Source organism: Siniperca chuatsi, linkage group LG16 (genome assembly GCF_020085105.1).
Source record: "Siniperca chuatsi isolate FFG_IHB_CAS linkage group LG16, ASM2008510v1, whole genome shotgun sequence".
NCBI classification, from domain to species: domain Eukaryota; kingdom Metazoa; phylum Chordata; class Actinopteri; order Centrarchiformes; family Sinipercidae; genus Siniperca; species Siniperca chuatsi.
The window spans coordinates 28,062,618-28,075,965 of NC_058057.1; the positions used below are offsets into that span (position 1 = coordinate 28,062,618).

A 13,348-nucleotide genomic window follows, 5' to 3' on the forward strand; every position below is an offset into this window, starting at 1 on the left:
GTTAAAATAGTCCCCAACAAATGCTCTATTTGAGTAATGTTTGTTAAAAACCACAGCTACCAGCTGTTTTTAGGAAGTTACTGAGCCATATAGACGAAAATATAAAATGAACATTGGTCCTTTAAAAGCACAAACTCATCAATAATCCTAAAAACTCCAGTTATTCAGCAGTTTTCTTTAGCACTCAGTTGATGACAGGTGTCATTCTTCCTGTTTTTGGTGGTAAAAACCTGGAACTGTTGTTTAAAAAAGAATTTCATCTGAAGATATTAGCAGGAGCGACACATTTTCATATGAGCATCTCATTCTGATCTGAAGAATAAGTACTATTTTGATGCTAAAACTTTTGTACTCAACTTGAGGAAAATGATTAGATATTAGATTAGATTATATGGATGGCAGGGAGATGCGAACTGGAATAATGAGTTTTTTAAAAACATGTTTTGTTGTCAGCATTCATTAAAAGCTGGAGATTCTGTCTGAAGAATGTTAAAGGCAGATTGTAATCTCAATATAGTATAGCTTAATTTAAAGGGGAGCCAAATGCATACAAGACTGTGTCATCTGCATAAAGATGGATATTAGAAGTTTGTGTTGAAGTGATAATATTGTTTATGTATTATCGTATGTGTATCAGAAACTGATACAAGAGTCAGAAATTCAGCTAGACTGATGCACAAACACATCTGATCCCAATTCTGCATGAAGTTTGATATTAATTTAATTTAAAACTGTTCCTGAATGTCTCGCCAAATCCCCAGGTATTTATAAGGTTGGACAATTTCAATTTCAGTACCACTAAGTGTGTGGGCGGCAGATCAAATGATCGGTTCTTAGTACATATATTAAATATAATAAATATATTAATCCTTCGTTAGATTTTGGATTGATTTGTTTCCTTCCAGGCAGCCATTTGTTTTAGTTCATTTCTATGAAAGTCAACCTACAGATACAGATAATCATCACGCTCAGTGTTTTTAGTTACAACACAGTTACAATGTCATGTTTTCTTCCAGCTGAGAGCAAAGACTGTTTGGGTTCAGTGTTTGTTTTAGTGAAACAGAGGCAGCAGAGTAAACTGGTGCATTTATATTTCAAAGACAGAGTTTAAACTGTGAGAAGCCTGAATCTGTGTGTGCGTGTGCTCATGCAATCTTAATGCCTGCAGACGCCACCATGGAGCCAACCAATCAACAGCCAGAATATCTGTCCCTGCATTATTACAGTCGATCTGTATGCAGAACACACACTCACCACTCCACCTCTCTCTCTATTCAGTTCATTTCTCCGTCACACTCGGCTGCTCGCCCCTCGCTCGCTCAGGTCTGCAGTGTCTGGAAATGGGTGCAGAGTGAGAGAGAGAGAGAGAGGTGGAGGCAACGAGTTCACAGGGATTGACATTTTTAAAAGAAATGACGGCAGTCTGGGTTCAAATCCATCCTGCAGCCCTGTGCTGCATGTCTCCCCCTCCCTCTCCCTCCCACATTTCCTGTTTTCTTCAGCTTTTCCTATCAAATAAAGGCAAAAAGCCAAAGAAAAAAAATTAATTAAATTAATCTTTTTCATTGTGCAGCAGATGGAATGTTTTCCAGATGATCAGAAGAGTTTTAGAAATATCTTCATAACAGCAGGAAGTGTTTTTAAACCACGTTCTGGGTGAGATTAAGATTGCTGGGTATTTGTTTGGAAAACTGGATGCATTACTCTGTGGCACAAATGTAATGGTAATACATGAGATGCACTAACTGGGGAGAGAGACAGGCTTATCAGCCTTTTTAATAATTGTATTGTGTTATATTAACAACAACGAAAAAATTGGATTTCATTCAGAATGTTCATTGTGGCACCAATAATACAGACTACGTTTATTGTTAGGCGGTGGCCTCTAGTGGCCGTAGTAATTATGATGGGAGCAAAGAAGGAAATCAGGTGCAGTAGTATAAAGAGCGACAATATCCGCGTAGGGAGGAGGCCGGGGTGGATGGATGGGACTTTCACCGAGCTGATTACCGTTTGTGTGCTGTGTGAAAAGTTAAGTTACATTTGTACTTAACTTACATGCCTAACTAACGTACTTATTCTAACTCAAACCACGATCTTTTCCTAAACCTAACCAAGTAGTTTTGGTGCTTAAACCTAACCAAACTGCAACCGTTTCACAAGTTAACCATATTTATTATTGTTACCATGACGACGAAGGTCCGGTACGTGTGTGGCTGGTACTCTTCGATGGTCATGTATGTCATTTTGGGAGTCTTTGGCAAACGACCTATTCTATTGTTTAGGTATGAGGACCTGTTGCAATAACCAGAATAAAATGCAAACCCTCATTAATTGAATATATATATATATATATATATATATATATATAAATCAATCAATTAATGCAGCCAAGTAGTATTTACTTGACTAAAGCTAATCACACCTTAACCATAAACACTCATTTAAAAATGAAATTATAAAGGATCGACAACAGAGCTCTGAGGAACCCCACAAGTAATTATTGCTACTCTCAATCACATCATGTTGCTCTGTGTCTGCTGGATGTGGAAGCACGCAGCTGTTTGCTAACATGTTATCAGCTGATCGTAAGTCAGTGAGTAAGTTGTGTTTGTCTTGCTGCCAACAAGTGGCCAAAAATTCTGATTGACAAGTCATCTTACTAATGTTAGTAATATACAGAGAATATACATCAATAAACTTCATATATCTGATCTGACCTGATGTAAATAATAATATTACACAATTATACAAATATAATATCATTATATAACATTGTACAGGGGTTTCTATCACTCTCTAAATTTCTAACAGTTAATTAAAGAAATCTAAAGTCGGTTTTTATTCCCATGTGAAGTGAACACAGCACAGTCAGCGTGGGAAACAGTCGTCTCTGACTCCCAGAGCCATGAGGGTTATCTAAACCAAACAACAGCTACTCAGCCCTGATAGGAGTCAGGAGATAAGAGATGAAGACCAGACGACGAGGTGAGAGCCGACACACTCACGACTCAACAGAGTCAAACAACCAAAACACCTCACAACAGCTTGTGTTGTCTAACATAGAAATGTTGACGCTTGCATCACTGACATTCTCCCTTTTTGCATGAAGACAGCCTTCCAGTGAGCTCAGCTGTAGGAGACTCAATATAACAAGCACCAACAGTAAGAAGATCAATGGTCAGATCCCTCAGACTGTAGGTGAAACAAATATCCCTGTGATACTGAAGGGTGATGATGACAGAAGAGAACAGGAAGGTGTGAAAATCTGAGACAGTTTTTAAAAAAAGTCAGCATCCACATACAGTTAATGAGCGTTGCTCAGAGGCATATATATATAAAACAGGGTTCGTTTATGTTTGGGCTAAGCCTGGAGGACACACACATGCATTTGTGTTTCTATTCTTGTGAGGACCCTCACTGACATAACGCATTGTCTAGCCCCAGTGGTGGAAGAAGTATTCGGATCCTTTACTTCAATAAAAGTACTAATACCACACTGTGAAAATACTCCGCATTCAAAACCTTACTTAGAGCAACTACAAGGATCTTACATTTTGTGTTGATTTTGGCGGCTGTAGTATGTTTAAGTAAAAGTATGTAAGTAGGTTTTCACTGGACAGGAAAGGTATGAAACATTATAATGCGTAAAATAACTAAAGCTGTCAGACAAATGCAGCGAGTTAAAAGTACAATATTTGTCTCTGAGATGTAATGGAGTAGTATAAAGTAGAATAAAATGTAAATACTCAGGTAAAGTACAAGTACCTCAAATTTGTGCTTAAGTACTGCACTTGAGTAAATGTATTTAGTTACTTTCCTCCACTGATTATGCCCCTAATCCCTAACTGTAACCTAAACCTAATTCTAACCTGAACCTGAACCCTAATTCTTGACCTTCCAACAGTCCTTTGAAGTAGTGAGGACCGGCCAAAATGTCCTCACAATGCAGAAATGTCCTCACTACAATGGTTTAAAACTGATATTGGTCCGCACAAAGACAGCACACTCACACACACAGACTCAGGAAATGAGGTGTTGAAGTTGTGAACATCTGTGCCCATTAAAGCTCTCACAGGAGGCTCAGTATGAGGTTTTTGTCTGTTTGCAGGGACTCATTAAAGGTATGTGTGTGTGTCTGTGTGTGTGTGGGGGTCAAACACCTCCGAAACACATTTTCTAAAGACACAGTTACTCTAGATGGCATTGCCCTGGCCTCCAGCACCACTGTAAGGGACCTCGGAGTTATCTTTGATCAGGATTGATCCTTTAACTCCACATGAAACAAACTTCAAGGACTGCCTTCTCTCACCTACGTAACTTTGCAAAAATCAGGCACATCTTGTCTCAAAATGATGCTGAAAAACTAGTCCATGCATTTGGTACTTCTAGGCTGGACTATTGCAATTCCTTATTATCAGGCTGCCTGAATAAGTCCCTTAAGATACTCCAGTTGATCCAGAAATGCTGCGGCACGTGTACTGACAACTAGGACTAGGAAAAGAGATCATATCTCTCCAATATTAGCTTCTCTGAACTGGCTCCCTGTAAAATCCAGAATAAATTTTAAAGTCCTTCTCCTCACCTACAAAGCTCTTAATAGTCAGGCACCATTGTATCTTAAAGATCTCATAATACCTTATTACCCCACCAGAACACTGCACTCCCAGGATGCAGGGTTACTTGTGGTTCCTAGGGTCTCCAAAAGTAGACCGGGAGCCAGAGCCTTCAGTCATCAAGCTCCTCTCCTGTGGAATCACATCCTAGTTTGGGTTCGGGAGGCGGACACCATCTCCACATTTAAGAGTAGGCTTAAGACTTTCCTCTTTGATAAAGCTTATAGTTAGGGCTGGCTTGGATGAGTCCTGAACCATCCCTTAGTTATGCTGCTATAGGCCTAGACTGCTGGGAGACTTCCCATGATGCACCTCTTTCCTCTCTCCTCCTCCTCTCTCTCCATCTGTATGCATTTTTATCCCATTACTACATGTTACTAACTCAACATCTTCTCTCTTCCGTAGTTTTGTGCTTTCTCGTTTCTCTCCTCTCTCCTTCTGTCGTTTTCAGCAGGTATTTCTGCCTCCAGAGCTGCAGAGTCTGGATCTGTGGTTGTGGGCCACCTGCTGCCCCCGTGTTCCTGCTCGACAACTGCTGCTACAGTTATTGATATTGGCTTTATTATTCCTATCACTATCATTCCTATTATTATTATTACTTTATTAATATTAATATTACCACTACATTATTATTATTTTTAAATTCTAGGTGGAATTTGCATTGTGCCCCCCCCCAATGCAACACAGCAGCGGCAGATGGCCAAAGGAAGTTTTTCCTTGCCACTGTCGCCAAGTGCTTGCTCATGGTGGGATTTCTTGGGTCTCTGTAAAAAATATTATAAAGTCTAGACCTGCTCTATAAGAAAAGTGCAATGAGATAACTTCTGTTATGAATTGAATATGTGTGTGTCACTCCCCCTAATTTAAAACTTACTATGATCAGGTTGCATCAGACAAACCCTCCTCACTGCAGCTCTCTGGTCACAACTCAGTTTACTACTACAAATTTGTTTGAATTATATTGTATATATATTTTTTTCCATTTGGAATTTATTGATTTATTTAGAGTTGAACATATTGAATTCCATAGACAGATATTAGTACGTTATAAATCCCACATTATAAAATATGAAATAAAATATGAGATAGACTAAAAACAACTTTAGGAGACTAAAGCATTACATTAACATTAACTCTAATATGTACTGAATATACATTGTACAATGATAGTAATATAATATAATATACATTTGTGTAAGTCAAGTGGAAGGTGCACAACAAGGTGTAGAAGAGAACAGAATTAACTGTACATTGAATATATGTATTAATATAAGAATATACGAATAATTTACATTATGTATATGAATGAATATGAAAGACTGCAAGATCATGTGATGTGATCAAAAGCTTCAGAAGAGCTACTGAGTGGAGATGGTTTTCTCAACTGCTGTTTCTGAGGTCAAGAATCAGTTTTATGTATGAATTTTGTTATTTTACTTATTTACTTTGGGGGAAAAAAGGATAGGAGGAACAGAAAGAAGAAGAGGAGGAGGAGGAGTAGGCTCCCTTCAGACTGAAGATCATTTATTAAAGTGGAAGAGAGAGAGAGACGGTCGAGCGTCCTGCATTATAAATGATAAATCTCAGTCTGACACATTAGTTGTGACATGTTGAGAGTCTGTCGTCACTTAAAGCAGGTAATCAAACAGGATCACTGTATCAATATTTATCACTACGCACTTATACTGAGTGTGTGTGTGTGTGTGTGTGTGTGTGTGTGTGTGTGTGTTAATGTTGCATCTCAGAAATGTATTTATAACCACAGCCACCACTGGAGCTCTTGAAAAGAGCAGCGAGCTGCAGACAAACTCCAGCAGGACGTCAGTATTCACCTCTGCTGGTTATTCATGTAAAACTATCTGATGTTTGGTGTCTTCAGTTACTATAAAACACAAAGTTGGTAGTTGATAAAGAAAAGAAAAAGTCAATCAATGCAATTAAGAACAGTCATATACTGTAAATCATTTTGTCTTGTATGAATGATTTACTAAGTCACAGTCCTGACTACATTATCTGTGTTTACAGTACTACAGTATGTACTGTAATAATGTGATATTTCAAATACCGGCTTTTGTGTAAATTGCGCATTTATTCTTGTTGTTTGTATAATCTTTAAAGAAATGAACACTGGAGACTCTGTGGAAAGAATTAATTAATTAGTAGTTACTAAGTAATGACTTGCAATTTAAACTCCTCCCCCTTCATCCTTCTCTAATCAAGTTCTATGATGTCATGTCATCACACTGCCCTACAGCCTCGGCAGGTTGAGGTCAGGGACACAAATCTGAAATTCATACTCAGCCCTTTATCAGATCCTATTCCTCCAGTGTGTCCGAGCGGGTGATTGCCTGATCAGGAGATGATGACGCGGCGTGGACGCCTCCCAGACAGGGAGTGTGAACGTGTCACATATTACATCCTCTCAGCAGCGATGAGATCTGACACACGAGGGCTGAGTCTTCACAGGCTGCATGCAAATGAAGAACGTCTCAAATTACCTCATGCATGGAGAGACACAATCAATAATTATCAACTGGCTCATTCACAGGTGACACCTGCTCTGCATACTGATGCTGATCCGCAGAGAGCAGCTTCACAGCATGTTCACCTGCTGACAGAGTGTTTAAATTTCAGGTGACAACATGCGGGTTAGTGAGAAAATGTTCAAAATATTTTTTTTACTAAACTGACTAAATTTGTTTATTAAATGTTAAACATTTAAATTCAGCATAAATGTTGAGTGTACATTTGTTCCTGTTTTTCATTAACATACTGTAAATTCTCAAATATTGGCTGGGGCCTTTAATTACCTCAATGGCAGAGGGTACCAGGCTTTAATTTGAAGCAGGCTTATATTAGAGACAGACCTTTGTTTCTAATTTACTCTGTTTGATAAGTATATTTACTCATATTTTAGTATGAAGCCTCCTTTTTTCTGATCTGCTCCTGTTTGCCCTATTACATGTTTGTTACTGCAATATGCTGTTAATACAAGCTCAACACTTCCTGTATCTGTTTCTAATTAAAAGCCCTCTACCGTTTCAGTGGACAGAATGCCTTAATTTCCTAAAAAGACTTTTATTGTGAAACATTTGCAGAAACGTGTTGTGGAAAATTCAGTAACTTCTTCTCATACAGTGCTCCAACGCTATCGCCATCTTGTGGCACTTGTAAGTTACTACAACATACAGTTTGACTGAGACATTAACACATATACACCTGCAGTGACTGAAATAGGACAATATAACTTTAGAAGAGTAATCCAGATCAATAAGTGTTGAAAATAACATGATTATATCGTTGAATTTATTAAATTAAAGAGATGGAATAGTCCATGTTTGGGACCAGCCTTTATTAGTTTGTGTTGACCACGGCCCCGGCCATTATTTGAGACTCAGCTTTTATTTGAGGAAATACGGTAAAATATTGTCTTGACTTGGGGGCATATTCTGCTTTTCTACTTAATGCTTAAAGAGGTACTTTCACATATTTTATTTGGCATTCTTACCAAATTTACACAGACAGAGTCGACCGTTTGGGACTAATTTATGTGATGACATTTATATTAAAAAAAAGTGTTAATGTCTTCTAATCAGATGTGGGAGGCCCACCACCCCTGCCTTTGAGTGGGAGTCTGTGAAACAGCACTCATTTTCAAATATATGCAGATCGGGATGCATCATTCACAAGCATTTATGCTACTTTTTGCTAACCCTCTACTAAGTATTTTTCAATTTTGGCTTAATGTTTCTGACATGTGCTTTTGACGGCTGTGGAAGCACCACCGGACTGCATTGTTTCCCGTGATGACAAACAGCAGGGCTACGGCTATGTACTGACACTCCCCCACAGACAGCCTCTCAGCCTCTCTGAGCCGCTAACGTTAGCTCAGCTACAACACAGGTACCACACAGAAACTTTTACAAAGGGCCATGAATGTGCTTCTGATGGTCAAAGCTCCAGCGGACTCTGTGTTTCCAGCGAGGACACGGAGAGTATGACAGCAGCCGCTCATTGCTGGTTAGCTGTCTGCCGCTCACTCTGGTCGGTGTCTCCTTACCTCCCGCAGCACACATGACACACCTGCAGTGTTTGTCTTGCAGTCCTCTGCTGCACTTTTTAAATATACGGGGAGGGAGGGAGCTAGCAGAATTTGAGGGTGAAGTTACACTTTAAAGATCTTACGCTTCTGTGAGAGTCACAGCAATAACAATATGCAGTAGTTCATATAACAAGCCTACAGTTTATCACATCTGATTAGTTACACTGTTTTCACCAGTTTTCCATGACATGGGATTATTATTGTGTAACAAGCTGATTATTCCAAATTATATTATAAATAAAATATTTATTATATCACATAGTTGGGTGAAAAGTTTTAATTTGTGTTGACAAATCAGTTTCCAGACCAACAAAGTAAAAATCAGCAGGATTAGTGATCTTCTTAATCTGATATCTGTGATGGTGTCAGATCACATGACCTCCTTATAAATGTGGATGTGTGTTCCCAACAGACTGTGTGAACCAATCAGGACCATCCTGGTCTCTGGTGTATTAATTACTTCATGTTGATCACTGGCTGTAGATCAGTTTATTCTCCTTTGAATGTCCCTGTTCTGCTGCCTGCAGTCTGTGAGGGTCAATGTTATACAACAAACAGGCAGCATTTAACAAGCAGCAGCGTCTGGAAACATCCCTTTGGCTAATTTGTCTTCACTAATTACAGCTCGTTTTGGAATGATAATTAGTGTTTGCTGTTACTTGTAATCAGCTGATCTGAGAGGAAAACCTCCGTCTGCAGACTGAAATCTGTTTAATTCAGACTGTAGGAGGACCGGAGAGATATGGATCCACCTGCTGCAGCTGATTAGCTTCCGACTGTCTGTGTGTCTGTCACTACACCTGCAGACTTTCACAGAGACTGTTTCACATTCCTTCTTCTTTGTATAAGTTTAACTTTTACATCTTAACACGTCAGTTTTGACACTCGTTGCGCAGCTTCAGAGTCCTTTTAGTGGCCTCTACAGGAGATACGTCAGCTGTTAGATTCTTACCAGTAGGAGATGTTAACATATGGAATTTGTTCTGAGTGCGGAGCTACAGGAAAGTCCTAATTACAGTCTTGATCATGCTTTATTTAACTGGTATTAATTTGTTCTCCTCTGCTGTTTTTTTGTCATTTTGTGTGTTTTACTGATTAATGTTTCTGTCCTCTGTAGCGGTTTACTGTGAAAGAGAAAAACAGATAGACGTTTGCAGATGACTGATCATTTCTGTTCACGATGAACTTAAAGAAAAGCTTTTCCCTCCCAGCTGCACTCTTCCTACAGCGTACACCATGTTGTGTGGTGTAGATGTGAAGTGTGTTTGTGTGTGCAGCTCTGTCGGGGAGAAAAGTGCTGATGTGAGTCTGCTGGTTGGAGATCAGTGAGAATATCGACTGATGGTGTTTAATATTGTATGATGGCAGCCTTGGAGGTTGCATGTTAACTGTCTCTGTCAGTCTGTCTCTGTACTGTATTTAACTTTAATATTCACAGTAGGACACAGTGAAAAGTCTCTCCAGTATGTTAAAACAGTACTGTACTTCTCTACTGTAAGTCTCTTAATATGCAGACGGGGGACAAATTAAAGGAAACACCTGAGAAAAAGAAACCATCAGCGTCCTCGGTGCAGCAGCGCTCCCTGAGCCGTTTGGTGACGACGGAAACGATGTGAATGAAATGCTGCGACCTTTACGGTCACCTGACCTCAGCCCAGTTTCACACCTGTGGAAGGTTTCGGCCCAGCGGGTCAGACAGCGCTCTGCAGCAGCGTCTCCATCAGACCAGATGATTTAATATAAACCTTCAGATCTGCGTGGGGACGTCTGTCTCTGCTGCTGTCTGTCCTTCAGCTGGTGTCTCTACCTGCTGCACTCAGGTGTGTCTGATCTCAGAGAGACGAGCTGATTAATAAAGGCTGTGTATATAACTGAGGGAACATCTAGTGGATGTCACGTTCAGTTCAAAAGAGGACCCAGATGCAGGACTCTAGGCAGGCAGGTGTAAGAACAAAAGATGAGTTTATTACTCACTTAAACAGCAACACAACTTAGAGCGGCTGAGAAGTCCAGGTGAGTGATCCAAAAAGACCAACACAAAAAATAATCCACACAGAGGCGCAGGAAAAACACAGGACTGCCGGTAACACGCTGAACCGACGGGGACAATGACGATCTGACGCAGGACAAAGGAAGAACACCGACTAAATACACTCGGGTAGGGGAGACAACGAGAGACAGGTGACAACAACGAAAGCAATCAAAGACAGGAAGCAAAACTACCAGAAACAAGAGGGAGGGAGAAAATGCAAAATAAAACAGGAAAGAACAGGAGAAAAACCCAAAACCATGACAGTGGAGGTGTCCACCCCCCAGCAGAGCTCCACAGACTTGGCAAGCAGCCCTGAAGCTGTTCTGGAGGCTGGTGGAGGCCGGACTCCACAGTAACACACGCCCATCTGTAGATTATAACTGAAGGTTAGTTTAGCTAAAAAGCCATCTATAAACTAAGATGAAATTTATCTAGCTAGTGTTAAGTGTCCATTTTCCTCCACAGAAACATTATAACAGCTATAAACTAGTAACATGAACAATTTATTATTCTAATTGTTGTTCGCTATACTTTCTTGTAACTCTGTTTCATTTTCTAATGAGGTCAAATGGGTCCAGATTCACTTTTGAATTGAGTGCACTGATTCTTTAACTGCATGTAACTGGAGAAACACAGTAGTACCGTAAATGAAACCAGTAATAATACCGTAAATAAAAAACACTGTAATAATACTGTGAACACACATTGACTGGCTTCGTCCATAGCAACGGTGGCTGATGGGTAATGAAGCCTTCCGCTATCCAAAACTGAGGAAAAAAGCTTTATTTCTCAGAATCGAAGGAGAATGAATTCAAACTGATGGCCATAACATTATCCTATCGTTTTGTTGAATTATCAAGGACATTTTTGTGTGTTTATGTGGAGAAATGTTGAAGATATCGTTAATCTTTAATACGAAAATCATGAAAATTTAACACATATTTCTTGCTAGAAACGTTATCAAAATGCATTTTGATGCAGAAACTATCTTAAAATATTGCACTTTACGTGACGTAGACGCAGGCCAATGGAAGAGAATAGGCCAAAAAACGTAGGCATCTCTCAATTTTAGAGCCATTATTGTGAAATGAATACATTTTGTGCTGTGGACCAACGTAGCTATTACACATTTAGATGTGAGACTGGGTTGCCTTAAACCTTTGGTCCCATCCCGTGTGCTGTCTGTCCCCAGAGTTAAAGAGAAGTCAGCTGGCTGCAGGGCCTTCTCCTATCATTCCTCCTTCCTTTGGAAAAACCTCCCTGTTGATGTCTGACTGTTGGGGCCTTTAAATCCCAACTTAAAACTCATCTTTTCGCCTTGACCTTAGTTAGCTGCTCATTTTTGATTACCTTGTACCTGTTATCCTTCGTCAATCCGTCGGTCTCAGTCTCAATGGATCTATTAAGCAGAGTTTCTTCTACCGACGAGAATCCTGTAAACTTTCTGGAAAGCACTGCATCTCTCTCGCTCCCTCCCTAGTTTCTCCTCCTTCTCTGTTTTCACTCAGGCTTCTCAGTGCTGGACCATCAGCCGTCCTGGGATCTCTCTCCCGGCTGTCGCTGCCTCTCTCCATATGTTTTGGATCTGGATCTTCGTCTTCCGTGGGATTCAGCCTCATCGCGTCTCTCTCTCTTTGTGAATGGTGTGTTTAAGTTTTGCCTCGTGTGTTTGTGCAGTCTGTCCTCGTCCAGGTTCCAGGTCGGAGAGGAGGTCATGTGGCTCAGGTCTGTTGGCAACACCTGAAGTTGCTCAATGTCCTCCCAGATCCATATTCTTCATGTATGTTTACAATCTAATGATTAAATGATTTTGCCATGATTGCCCAAACTGTAATTTTACTACGTTGGTCTATTCTATACACACAACATCTATTTCCTGTCTGTCCGTCCTCGGAGAGGGATCTCTCCTCTGTTGCTCTTCCTGAGCTTTCTTTTAGGGGAGTTTTTCCTCATCTGAACTGAGGCTCTAAGGACAGAGGGTGCTGTATGCTGTACAGGTTGTAAAGCCCCCTGAGGCAAATTTGTGATTTGTGGAAATACGCAACTGTTTGCTATCAAGTTCAACATTTCAATTTAAACAATGATGACAAACAAGTGGACAAAAAATCAGTTGGTACAGGATTAAAGACTCATAGCTTTAAAGTGTTTAACGTCACTTTTATTCTGTCTTTTATTTCACTCATTCAAACCTTAAATTCTTATTTATCCTCCCATATTTAGTTTTCTCTGCTGCCAGTGTAACTTTGTATGAATGAAATGGCTGTTGTGCTGGAGGGAGAGCTGGACTAATGAGAATGCTTTGGGTCGAGCTGTGTGTGCGTCTGTTTGGGCCACACAGCGACTGTCAGTCAACTTGCTTGTATTTTGAAATCCTCCAGACAAGCAAACTAAGCTGCTGTCAGGTTTTCAGCCTCTGTCACTCTTTCTTCCTGCTCTCAAACTTGTTTTGCCTTCTCAGACTCCTCCGGTGGCCTTGACACTGCGCCCTCTTTGACCTCTGACCCCGCACCAGCGTGAACCAAACAGTAAAAACAAACAGAAATGTGATCTGGGTTCAGCAGGAGCGCGGTGGTGGTTTTCTGAAATGTAAAGATGCAG

General features: G+C 40.1%; 1 long non-coding RNA gene across 1 annotated transcript; it reads right to left on the reverse strand.

The window, feature by feature from the left end:
* Positions 1-1,261: 1,261 nt before the first annotated feature.
* Positions 1,262-11,115, reverse strand: LOC122862686. Its single transcript, XR_006374828.1, has 3 exons — positions 10,693-11,115; positions 6,914-7,083; positions 1,262-1,334 (listed from the first exon to the last, which is right to left on the reverse strand). It is a non-coding gene; the product is annotated as an uncharacterized LOC122862686 (long non-coding RNA).
* Between the last annotated feature and the right edge of the window lie 2,233 nt (positions 11,116-13,348).